The sequence below is a fragment of the Euwallacea fornicatus genome, chromosome 14 (assembly GCF_040115645.1).
Source record: "Euwallacea fornicatus isolate EFF26 chromosome 14, ASM4011564v1, whole genome shotgun sequence".
In the NCBI taxonomy this organism is placed as follows: Eukaryota; Metazoa; Arthropoda; class Insecta; order Coleoptera; family Curculionidae; genus Euwallacea; species Euwallacea fornicatus.
The window spans coordinates 184,884-198,598 of NC_089554.1; the positions used below are offsets into that span (position 1 = coordinate 184,884).

At 31.6% G+C, this 13,715-nt stretch overlaps 1 long non-coding RNA gene and 1 pseudogene across 2 annotated transcripts; one reads left to right on the forward strand and one right to left on the reverse strand.

Moving 5' to 3' along the window:
- Nucleotides 1-4,194: 4,194 nt before the first annotated feature.
- Nucleotides 4,195-6,626, reverse strand: LOC136343381 (uncharacterized). 2 transcript variants are annotated; one of them, XR_010732776.1, is made up of 3 exons: nt 6,434-6,626; nt 6,210-6,373; nt 4,195-4,452 (listed from the first exon to the last, which is right to left on the reverse strand). It is a non-coding gene; the product is annotated as an uncharacterized lncRNA (long non-coding RNA). The 2 variants fall into 2 exon arrangements; XR_010732775.1 differs by having other exon boundaries at nt 6,155-6,373.
- Nucleotides 5,052-5,629, forward strand: LOC136343436 (uncharacterized; annotated as a pseudogene).
- Nucleotides 6,627-13,715: the final 7,089 nt, after the last annotated feature.

Consider the following 13,715-nt stretch of genomic DNA (forward strand, 5'->3'; position numbering starts at 1 on the left):
AATACTCTATCGTTCTCTTTTTCCCCACAACAAGGCCTACCGCAGGGCTCTCCACTCTCTTCTCTACTCTACAACATATACTGCTATGACATATACAATCATAACCTTCAGGACAAAGACCACATAGACAAAGCAGCATATATTTTACAATACGCGGATGACACGGCGCTTATAGTACACGACAAAAACACCAAGAAGGCTGTAGAAAGACTCCAAACACTTACTAACCAAACAATGAAGTGGTTTTACGTATGGAGGCTGATACCAAATACTGGCAAGAACCAGCTTCTATTGTTAAACCACCGAATTAAACCAAACTCCCCAACAATAACAGCAGACGGACAAGTAACAGAACCAAAGAATGACGTAAAATACCTAGGAATGATACTCGACTCCAAACTGAAGTTCACTAAACATGTAAAGACCATGAGAACAGAAACAATCAAAAGGGCAAAGCATTTCCGGTCACTAACATACAAAGACAAAGGGATCAGCACAAAGACTGCAACAAAAATATACCAATCCATATGCAGACCACTCCTGGACTACGGACACATCCTAAGAGCAAACGCACCATAAAAAAAAACATAAAACACATACAAACAACGGAACATATGGACCTACGAACTATCACAAAAATAAGAAATCCCAAAAACCCACTACACAACCCATCTAACTAACTATTATATGAACGCACGCACTGAGACATTCTAGAAAAATGGGCTGGGGAGCCATCTTGCTGACGCCACATCACCCACTTAATCGCAAGTGAAACGTTCTCTAACAATTCCGGAATATTAATACACAATAAATTGCAATACATTTCTCCATTCAAATTTTCTTGAATGAAGAAAGGTACAATTAAGTATTTCCCAATAATACCGCACCATACATTCACTGACCATAGTTTTTGATGTTCAACTACTCTAAGTAAATCTGGGTTTACAGCACTCCAAAAATGCAGATTATAGCGATCCACTGTATCATGGTTTGTGAATGTTGAGTCGTCCAAAAAGAAAACGTTAGAGAAGAAATTTGCATTGTGATTTGATTGCTGTCTTGCTAAAATACAAAAATTTACTGTTTTCAAAATCAGTTCCATGAAGTTCCTGATGTAAAAAAATGTGGTAAGGACGGTATTTATTTCACCTTAAAAATTCTTTGCAAACTTGTCTTTGATATTTCTAAGTCAGCAGCAATTTTACAACAACTTACATGGAGATCAAAAACAACAGCTACAAACACTGCTATTTAGTTGCCTTCATGTGGTACACTTCGGGAGCGATTGCGTTTTTTTGTTTCCCTCCTTTTCATTTCTTTGAAATATTTAATGACACTATTGAAAGTCGTCCAACAAGGAACTCTTTCGTCCGGAACTCTTTCAGCATAAAGTTCCACTGACCGACAAACATTTCTTCCAACCACTCCATAAATAAAAACCATTTCTAGTTTTTCATCCAAAGTACAGAGATCCATTTCAATCATTGAATTTTGAAATGAAAAGAATAATTTCATAAAAAATAATTAGATTCATTGTCGAAAAAAGAATATCGATTTCTTGTAGACCTTGTTATAACATAGACTCTTAACAAGAAGAAATTTAAGAAAATATTTATTTTCATAATTGTTTTTTTATTAGATGAGAGGATTGTTATGACTTTTAAGTAAAATATACATTATAAAATTTTTTTTGAAAAAAAAATACAATAATTTCGGCTATCTCAAGAATTGTTCAAATAAAAAGTATTAATTTTTTGAAGGTCTACAAAGAACTACAAAATAAATGTCATATTAACTACTTTACTATAGTTAATATTATTGTTGAGTTATTGATTACTGATAATATTCGTAATATTTCTAAGTATTTTGTAATGAATATTGTTATATTTTTTAAAATAAAATGAATTAAGTTATGGGTTTGTAAATTAAAGAATTTAATAACATTTATTTGTCAAAATAACAAAAACATTTGGTTTCACTCCAAAGCCTACTTACCGTTAATTGGAAAACTCGTAAGTTAAAATTTTCAGTTATTTATCAATAAGTCAAAAACGAAAAATAATATTGAAATGCGCCTTTCGGGAAAAGTGTAGGTTTTTTAAAGATTTACAAGATGGGCTTATGAAAATAGTATAGTTCCATTTGATTTATTAAAGAAAAATGAAGAAAACCGCTATTACCTGAAAGAATGCCCTCTAGCGATTTTGTTCTGGACTATGGATTTTTGGTCAATGTGGATATTAAATCGGCTTATAATTCCCTCACAATAAAGTACAGAATCATTGAAATCGGATAATTAGAAACAGAGATATGATAGTTTAAACTTAAAATGATTCATCGGCATCCCCCACTTTTATTATGTAAGTTATGAAATTATGTGTCGAACAAAAAAGTTTCAGAATTATGTAATCTTATTGACAATAAATTAAAATGTGCTACTTAACTAGTGACTTCGTATAAATTTGTCAATTTTAAGGAACTACCATCCCTACTACGCCCCCTTACGGCGATTTCACGAAGTTGAAAATATTTTCCAGAGATTTCTCATAGTCACATTAGTAATAAATTTTTTTGTCCGAAGTTGCTAGTTGCTCTACTTACCAAGATACAGCCGCTATCCAACGAAAACCGGACAGGCTGTATGATGACGTTTAAATGCATATCGTGTCAATACAAGTTGCACACACCAATTTGAACTCTTGATTTTCACTCAACCCTTCAACGTCGAGATATGAAAAAACTGTAGCCAGCTGGTTAAGTTATAACAAATACAATAAGAATATCATAATTTATAGTTGATATATTATTTAAATACATAACTTTACAAATTCTTAGAAATTAAATACGTTCAGCTTGATCTAAGTGTGTGCTATTTATTACAAAGGCAATTTATGTTGACATTTAGAATTGTTCCAACGTTTATTCCTACGTAGATACGCTGTTCAATCTCATCAAAACAAGGCTTCGTTTTAAATATATCAAAATATGTTTTATTCATAATTTGTCATAATACTTCACTAGAACTTTTGTTATATTTCAGTTCAAAAATAAGATCTAGATTACCACGATATAAAACTAAATCAGGCTTGCTATTGTGCAAATTAAATACGATACCTATTGAGTATTGGCTTTTACACAGAACGTTAAATAACAAACAATGAAAAGTATCCTCGTTGTTTTTCACAAAATCATTTAATGTTTCGATCGACTTTTCAAACGATTTCGCGTATTGTTTATATTAAATTTTTTTCTGAATTTGGAGATAATTCGTTAATTACATTTGCACAACTATTTATACTTTCATCCAGGAACTCATAATAAAAATTGGTTATGTAATGTTTGAATTCCTTTGCAATTTCAATATTGGGAATTTTTAGCTCTTATACTTCATCATACCCTTCAGCACTCACTTTTTTTATGTACGTGATATAACCTTGTTATAAAAGAAACGAAATATAAGGAGAAGGATCACGAAGACATAATTGTTGTGGATCAGTAGATTCTAAAAGAACTTTTCTTAATTTCACAACATTGTCCAATTCTATTCTATTTAAAATTCTACACTTATAAAATCCTTTTCTTTGAAGCAATATCTCAATTGAATATTCTATTGTAGGAATCAACAAAATCTTCTTAAGTCGTTCTAATGAACCAGATTCTAGCCATTAATCTTTTATACACCTGCGTTTTAAGTAATACAGAATTCACCATAAAGGATTCAATTATGTTTGGCTCAAGCTAGAATAACTGTTGTAGTGTAATTTAACTAGATTATAGTTTTATTTGTCTATAGAACATTTGTTAAATAGATATTTATTTATTTCTGTCTCAGTTAAACCGTAAAATTTAACAAATGGGTGATCATTTAAAAACATAAACTTTTCAATGTTATTAGCTCCAGACAAAATGACTAGCAAAATAAGATATTCTAGTGAGCAAGTCTTGGCAGACGCATTGGTTACCTTTCAGTGTATTGGAGAATATTGAAGAAAGAAATTTATTAACTTCCTTCATATCAATTTTTGTGTGAAACAAAGCATTATTTATTGATGCATCATATTCGTAAATTAAAACAAATACTTGTGCATTAAAATGATCATAAAGTCATTATGACCGATATTTCAAGGCATTTACAACTTGTGATTTTGAGAGCATTTCAAATTTGATAGGATCATAATAAAAATTAAATATACCTTTTGTTGTCTCATTCAATTTATTAGATACTAATAAATAATCATGTTGTTGAAATGTATTATATAGTACCCATGTAAATTCATTTACTATTTCACCAAAACTATTTCTACTTTCAATTTTAATATCAACATTTATTACCGAATATCTTCCAAAATGTTTTTCGAAAAAGGCTATTTGTTGAAAAATTAATACATTGTTGTTTTTAAAGATGTAATTAGTCGAAGCCTTAGGATCAATAGCCGGTCCATTTTCGTCCACCTGTATATCAAGAAATTTTTTTAGCATGTCGATGCAAGATATCCATTTTACGAGCTCAACCATGGGAATCTCGGTTATTTGAAGAGATAAGAGGTCAGTGAAATTAAGGCAAAGTTGCACATTTTCCAGCTTTGTAACATGCCATTTGAAGGGTTATAGAATTTCGATTATTTTCGGAAATATCTGGGAAAATACAAAATTTCAAAAAAAAATTTATTTTTTTCTCGACCCATTTGAAGATAGTGGAAAATGGCTGGCATATTTTCGTAATAATTCTTTCTCCTCGACAACATAACAGTGTCAAATTTGGAATGGGACGTTTCAATTTTTCGGAATCATCATCAACTTTACTTTTTTTATGGGCGTCATCTCGGTTTTTCACATTTCTGGATTCAGCTTTTTTTTCGATTACGATGATGTATCATATGTTAAGATTCAGACTTGCAGATTAATAGAAATATCACAAATCTTGTTTTTACAAACATTACTTTAGAAATAACATACAGGCATTTGTTTTGATAAATAATTTTTTTACGTTCCGACCGAATATCGTTTAATGTCGCATACATTTATAAATTTAATATAATTTTCTTCTTAAAATGCCTTTTTCAAGTGATGAAAAACAAGGTATGCTAGAAATTTATTACGCCACGCATCGAAATGTGCAAATTACTTCGGAAACGTATCTAGAGCGATACCCAGAAAGGTAGCAACCAGCAAAAAATTACTTTCTGTTGCTTCATCGAAATTTAGCCGAGTTTGGAGCATTTTCTAAGCCCAGATGACAAGTTAAATCTTCAAATAAGAATGAAGCGAAAATTTTACTGGCGATAAGTAAAATATTAACACCTTAAAAAAAATTAAATGGCAAAGGAATTAATTTTCCATTAGATTTAGCATAACCCTTCTACTTCAACAAGGATGATAACAGAAGAGATTAACATATCTCATTAGGCAGTATGGAGTCTTTAAAAAACAAAAATACCGTCCTTTTCAAATTCACATATCTCAAACATTGCATTCAGGAGATATTGAATGGTGAGTAGCATTTTCCAGAAGCATTTTGCAAAATACTCATTTCCTCTCCAATGTGATCTTCTCTGACGAATGCAAGTTTACTAACTCAGGCATGTTCAATCAACATAATGAACATATCTGGTTTATTGAAAATTTATGAGAACACCAGGATAGTCGACCATAAGTACGCTTCGGGTTAAATGTTTGGGCTGGCCTATTTAGTGATAGGATTATTGGTCCTTACATTTACAAAAAAAAAAACCAAAGCACAAAACCAAAGCAACCAAAAGCACCAAAGCACAAATAGTATTTGATATTTCTATTAAACAACAAGTCAAAAATCTTAAAATGTGATACATTATCATATTAAAAAAAAAAGCCGAATCCAAAAATATGAAAATCCGAGATGACTCCCATAAGAAAAAAATAAAGTTGATGGTTGCGGAAAATCGAAACGTCGAATTCCCAATTTGACACTGTCATGTTGTCAAGGAGAAAAAGTGACTATGAAAATGTGCCAGCCATTTTCAATTATCTCTTCAAATGAGTGAAGGAATAAATAAAAACTTTTTTTCGAAATTTCGTATTTTCCCGGATATTTCCGGAAGTAATCGAAATTCTTTAACACTTCAAACGGCATTTTACAAAGCTCAGAAATGGGCAACTTTGCCCTAATTACACTGACCTCATATCTCTTCAAATAACCGAGATCCCCATGGTTGAGCTCATAAAACGGACACCTTGTGTTAGTGGCCTTTCCAAAGCGGGAAGGTGTAATAATTAACACCATGCTACTTTCAGAAAGCAATATTTTTATGAACATTGTTTTGTCAAGAAACGCCAGAGATGTTATGATTTGATCAACATAGGATGTACCAAAATGAAACGGCAATTTGGAACACTTCTAAAAAGGAAACATTATATTTAATAATGATGTGTGCAATTAAATATTATTGAACCATACCTCTCCTACACGTGTCTCAGTGTTGCTAATCATCTTTAAAATAAATTGCATGCAAAACAGACCTAAAAAAAAGTAAATGCACTTTCCGAACACATAAATACCCGGAAATAACTTGCCAAATTTTATTTTTGAACGAAATATTATATGAACACACGAAAATCAAAGATAAACCATCAGAATTAGAACAAAAACAATAAACAAAAAAAGCCAATTAAACAAACATAACCTCAAATATAACATACTAGAAAACAGAGTTCTACCCAGACAAAGTGATCCGTCCAATACGTGATACATATTATTACTGTTAGAGTGCAGTAAAGAACTACAACAAAGCCCGTGAATTGGCAACTGTCTTTTTTTATGCATCAGATTTAATATTAAACATATTTTTAAAAGACTAGAGAGATTCTTTTGAAAATAACTTCTTTATGTGTAAATTAACAATGAATGCAACATTTTAAATGTTTTTATACCCTTTTTGTTGTGCACATAGGATGATTATTTACGTGCAAGCACATTTGTGATTTGGTTTTTAAGCTCTTTATTATTTCTTTAATTTGTTTTTTACTCAATTACTATTTTTATATTTAACATTTAAATTGTATATAAATTTGTCAGGTCCGTATTCATTTCCTGTTATTACAGTGTTGCACAATTCAGATGCACGTTTCAAAGATTGATGATTATTTAACCGTTTCGATTACCTGACTTCGTCCGCTTTTAACCACCTCTTCGTTATTGTTAATTACAGTATTATTATCGTACCGTCCTGTTTGTGCTTAAGTACTAGTGCGTGTTCGTCGCATTTGAGTGGTAACATTTTCAAATTCCTCTTTCAAAACAGCTATCGGATCTTTTACTCCATGATTTTTCATCATATACCCATTGGACAAAAATAGAGAAATTTTATTCTTCGGTTGAAATTTTTTTAAGTGTTAATATTTGAAAATAACGAATTAAGCCTTAAGGTAGCTTTGATAAACACGTTAATGTGCAGTGATAAACTCTTGTTGATCGGTTTTCATAGAAACTTTAGGTATAAGTAATTTTTTAAAGGGACATAAGTATAGAAACATATAAAGAATTTTGTTTATAATAATTGAAATTCGTTTTTAAATAAATTTATAAACACTTTTCGTATTAGCTCAGTTCCAACATAGTTCGTAGAAAACATTTGTCTTAATATATTCGACATAAAATAATTAACGCCTATCAAGAAGGTATTAAACAAGTCCATATCGCAAAAGTACATAACATTCATAAATCGGTTATTTCAAAAAGATGTTCTAATTTTAAATCGTGAAATACATAAAAATCAATTAAAAAAGTAGTCGTCCTAGAAAAACAACGAGGCAAATTGATGCACATTAATCAAGAAAAATGCTCAGAAATATCCACACAAATCTGCAACACAAGTTCTATGTGAACGTGGCGAAGCCCAGATAAATTAAAAAACTCTTCAAAGAGGACTGAGAAAAGTAGGATTGTTTAGTCGCAAAGCTGCAAAAAACCATGAATATCGAGGAAGAACTTGAAGGCCCAACTTACTTTTGCTAATAAATATTTACACTGGACAAGCAATGATTGGGAAAAAGTGCTGTTTTCAGATGAACGCAAGTTTAGCATTTTTGGTTCTAATGATGTATCATGGGTCCATCGTCCCCTATACCAAAGGTTTAACCCCAAATATACCAAACCCACAATTAAATATGGCAGTGGATCTTACATGGTGTGGAGATGATTCTCCGGATATAGTGTAGGTCCGTTATAAATCATAGAGAGCATTATGGATCGGTTTGTGTATCTAGATATATTAAAAAACACAATACTGCCATATTCCGAGGATCATTAGGCGTGAATATTAGGCAGGATAATAATCCGAAACACAAATCTAGAGCCATCTGAGACTAGTTCCCTGCAGCAAAAATTACCGTTATGGATTTTCCTGCACAAAGTTCTGACCTCAACCCGATAGAGAATTTATGGAAGGAACTAGAACGACGTGTTCGTCAAACTATGATATCATCTAAGAAAGAATTAATTCGAGTAGTGCAAGAGTCTTGGGAATCCACTGGAAATGACGTGATTTTGAAATTATTGGAATCAATGCCAAAGCGATGCCAAGAAGCCATAGCTAACAAAAGGGTTTCTACGCATTATTAATTTAAATTTAATATTATCAACAATTTCCTCACTTATCTTAGAGTTTCTTTACTTTTGTCCCAGCTTATTATTTATATTTTGAACATATTTTTTATTTTTGGTTGCAAATCGGTAGTTACCTACCAAGAATGTTTCTTATATTTATATGTATATATATGTTTAATATCTCCCAGATTCAATTTGGTTCAAAAAATTATTTCAAAATCACTGAAGTTTCTCTACTTTTGTCCCATTGTGTATATTCATATAGCGATTTAATTTTATTATAAATTTGTAACGCATTTATTCTGTTAGAACGTTTTTCGTACTCGTGCAGCTTTCACATTTTAAATGTTTGTTCAGAATTAATTCTAATATCTATTTATTTATATTAAAATAATTGTTTTATAACATTAACAAAACGCTAACAATGTAATAGTGTAACAGTAATACAACACATTCACTTAATTTTAAAATATTAAGTTTCCTCTTTTAGAGAATTTTTTTAGTATATCGTGAAGGAAACTTATATTTGAAACAATCACTAGCTAACATATTGTTCCTTCTGATATCCTTGTTGGAGTAGTAATTAAATTTCAATCCAAATTAAAATCCACATAAAGAATTATTTTATTTTTGAAGCCAGAAATACCAACGTGTTATCAAGACAAATCTACACAATAAATTTTTTTATAAATTGGAATTTTACTACCAAGTTCAAACACTTTTTTTTAATTAATACTATACATATAAGCTATAACATGTTTTTAGCGTATTTTCGGCGTTGCCGAAGAACATTATGTTATTTATGTGTTTCTTTTTTGGGAATTTTTTCTTTAAACAAGGTATTGCAAAAATTAAATACGCCATGTAGTTTTTAATATTTTCGTTCATTAAATGTATTTTGATTGTTATGTTTTAAAGATTTGAAATGACGCGCCCAATTTTATATGCTATAATCATTATTGCATTTATTGCAATCTTTAACTTTCGGTATTCGTCCTTTCATATGTTATTTACTTTTAATGTGTAGTACCCAATTCAATTTAGTAATTCTAGTATTACACTTATAAGAGAAGGGACCCAAGCGTCCCCTTCTAATTTTAATGAAATTTTGTAAAGAAGTAGTTTAGACTTATCTAAGAATAGTGATATACAGTTAGGTGCAGAACTGAGTCCATACTTAGAAAATTCGTATTAATGGTGGCATAAACAAAATATCTAACTACTATTCAAAGGAAGGCTTTTATTTTCAAAAAGTACATTAACATTAACATTAAAACCATACAAAACATTTGCCGAAAATGAATGGGGTACATCAAATAATCCTAAATAACATTGATTCAGTTTTGCTCCACTAATATTAACATTGAACACTTTGGTCGACATTGACACTAATATTTGGTCCAGAGACCTTTAGCTTTTTTAACAGCTAGTAGACGTCTTGGCATGCTTTTTGTTAGTGTTTCACAGAAATCAGGTGGAATTTAATAGCATATCCTCCGTTAATAAACATCATAATTCAAAATCTTTAAAGAATGAAGCCGATTTCAAAGTTTCAAAGAAAATTAATTGAAAAATCACTGATTGATGGAAGATCCACACGGGAAATCGCATTTCAATTAAATATAAGTCAATCCACAGTACAAAGAGGAAAAAATAAGTGCAAAATTTCCTTAAAAATAAATAAAGGTGGCCAACCAAAAAAGATGTCTGCGCAAGATACTAGAAGAGTAATTAGATATTTGGGCAGTGGTGAAGCCTCTTCGGCCTCCAAAGCAGCCGTGTTGCTTCGAGGGGATACTGGGAAATCGGTGAGCAAATGGACAGTCCAACGAGCTTTACATCAGTCCAAATTTGTTGCTGTGGAGAAGAAGAAGAAACCCCTACTTTCTAAGAAGAATATTAGGGCACGACTAGATTTTGTAAAAAGATATGAGGCATGGACCGAGAAGGATTGAATGAAGGTTATTTGGTCTGATGAAACTAAAGTTAACAGATATGCAACAGATAGTCGACATTGGAGCTGGAAACAAGAGGGAGAATCCATGAAACTAAAAGATTTCATTCTGACGGTGAAACATGGGGGAGGAAATATTAAAGCTTGGGGCTGTATGTCGAGATATGGGGTTGGACCTTTGAAGATAATAGATGGGATAATGAACCAGCACATCTATAAAGCCATTTTAAATGATCACCTAATAGATACTGTTAATAATATGCCTTATCCCACTAGCAAAGTAATTTTCCAACAAGACAACGACCCCAAGCATACCGCAAAATCTGTGAAGGAATGGTTGGATACCCAAAAATTTCAGGTTTTGCAGTGGCCAGCACAAAGTCCCGACCTAAATCCCAATGAGAATCTATGGGCTTACGTGAAATATCATCTGGTCAACGACTACGATTCGCCACCATCTTCACTTAAAGTTTTATGGGAGAGAATAGAAGAAGTACGGGACCAAATTCCACCTGATTTCTGTGAAACACTAACAAAAAGCATGCCAAGACGTCTACTAGCTGTTAAAAAAGCTAAAGGTCTCTGGACCAAATATTAGTGTCAATGTCGACCAAAGTGTTCAATGTTAATATTAGTGGAGCAAAACTGAACCAATGTTATTTAGAATTATTTGATGTAACCCATTTATTTTCGGCAAATGTTTTGTATGGTTTTAATGTTAATGTTAATGTACTTTTTGAAAATAAAAGCCTTCCTTTGAATACTTGTTAGATATTTTGTTTATGCCACCATTAATACGAATTTTCTAAGTATTGACTCAGTTCTGCACCTAAATGTATATGTCGGCGCCACCATAAATTTAGTGAATACCCCTAAGTAGACAGACTCTATGTATTGGTACGACCATATGTAATCGATCGGGGTTCTGGTTTTTCTCGCTATTCTGTTGAAACTAAAGCATTCACTTTCTTTATGATATGACTTCCAGGAGCCCCAGGAATAAGGGACACACTTGTTTTTAACACGCAAGGGGGGCAAAACGGGGCCAGGGGACGAAATAAATATTGGGTGAGGTAGAGCAGTAATTATCGAGAATTGACTTGGAGAGGTCTGGCCCCGGATTGTCATGTCTCTTATCCTTCGATTCGATTAACATACGGTTTACCTTTTGTGAAAGAGATTATTGCCATAAGACATTTTATCATAATATAGGGTAGCCGATAATTATTCGTTTACATGTAAATTAGTGTAACCTCAATGGCATTTGTTGTTAATAGATTAGCGGTATTGAGTGACTATTCCTAGTGTTTAACTTGAGACTCATGGCTTCCGGAAGCGATTCTGTTTCACCGTTTCTGACATATATTTTACGTGCCATATTCAAGGTTTAAGGGGTGAAAACTACACCCAAAATGTCGCCAATTTTTCGTTTTTTGACTATATCTTTGGATCCAGATGAGTTAAAACAATGAAAAACGAACAAAATATCCCCTTTTTCAATTTGCTATCGACATGTTAAAGTTCGACAAAAATATAGTTTTTTTTCCAAAAATTTCATTTTGCTTTGGCTCCATTTTTACACGTGTCCAGCTATCTTATTCAATTTTTTACCATTTTATAAAGAAACTATTTCTCAATATAATGGTGTAAAACAGAACACGATACCATGTTTCTACTAAAAGTTATAAATGTTTATATAAAAATGTGCACATCATATTCAACCACTTATAACTTCAGAACTGCAGATCGCAAAAGAAAATTTCTCATAACAAATAAGACTCAATATAATAAGTATTAAAGAACGGTATCATAAAAATTATATTTTCAATTTAAAATTATATTAACATTCTACCTGTAGTTGACAAGTATTGTATTATGCGTTTTGCATCAACATAAGGCACTTTTCCATATAAAATTAATATACAAGAGAATATTTCATTGGTATCTATGGATTGTATGTTTTGCAGTAATGATATTCATCGAAAAAATGTTTAAAACATAAATTTTTCTTACACCAAGAACATTTAAATATTGCAACTTAGTCACATACATCATTTCTATAAAAACAATATAGTGAATGAAATGCAATTTATTTTCACTCTTATTCTCATTTTTTTTATTGTTTTAAATAGAGACGGATCAAAGAAACAGTTCTACAAAAAAATTTTATTTCTATTTTAAAAAATATCCCTTTATAACAAAGGATTTAATTGAAAAAAAAGTATAATGATTGGGGATACTTGTCCCCACTATAAATTTTATAATTTAGGATTTGGATCAATGAAATGTGTTCTCTTTAGAACTCTATTTGTTTATGAAGTAATGATTGTTAGAAATATTCATTTTTTAACTTCTGTATACGTTTCTACAGCACAAAAGCAAACAATATTATTTATGCGGATTATGTGAAACCACCTGTGCCAGAGGTTAATGTATAATAATTACATCATTAACACTCATTAAATAAAGCCTTATTTATTATAAGAAATGTTCTTCTACAATTTGCGGTTCTGAAATAATAAGCGGTCGAACGTGACGTGCACACTTTCATATAAACAATTAGACCTTTTGTTAGAAACATGGTATCACGTTCTGCTTTACACTCAAAAAATTTAAAGAAGTAGTTTGACGCGTGTAAAACCGAGGTCAAATCAAAATTAAATTTTCGAAAAAAAAAAAATAAAACAATATTTTTCCGAACCTTGACAAGTGAGTGGTGAATTGAAAAAGGAACATTTTGCTCTTTTTTTCGTTGTTTTAACTCATTTGGATTAAAATATATTGTCAAAAAACGAAAAACTGGCGAAACTTTGGGGATAGTTTTCACCCCTTAAATTTTGAAGATAGTACGTAAAATATACATCACTATTCTTAGATAAGTCTAAACTACTTCTTTAGAAAATTTCATTAAAATCGAAGGGAGACACCTGGGTTCTTTCCCTTGTTAGTGGGGGGTTTGAAGTGGTAGGGCTTGAGTTTGTCCAATGGTCTCGAAGGCCACGTTGATTGAAGCGTGGTTGGTGGTAGGTGTAACGTAGCCGGAAAGATGGAGAGAGCGGAAACTGACTAAAAGAGACACGAAACAAAATCATGAAATAAGTGAATTGCAAAAGGCTCTACCCCAAACGGGGTGTAAACCCCCCATTTGTTTCGACTGAATGGGAGACTCGATGGCCTATG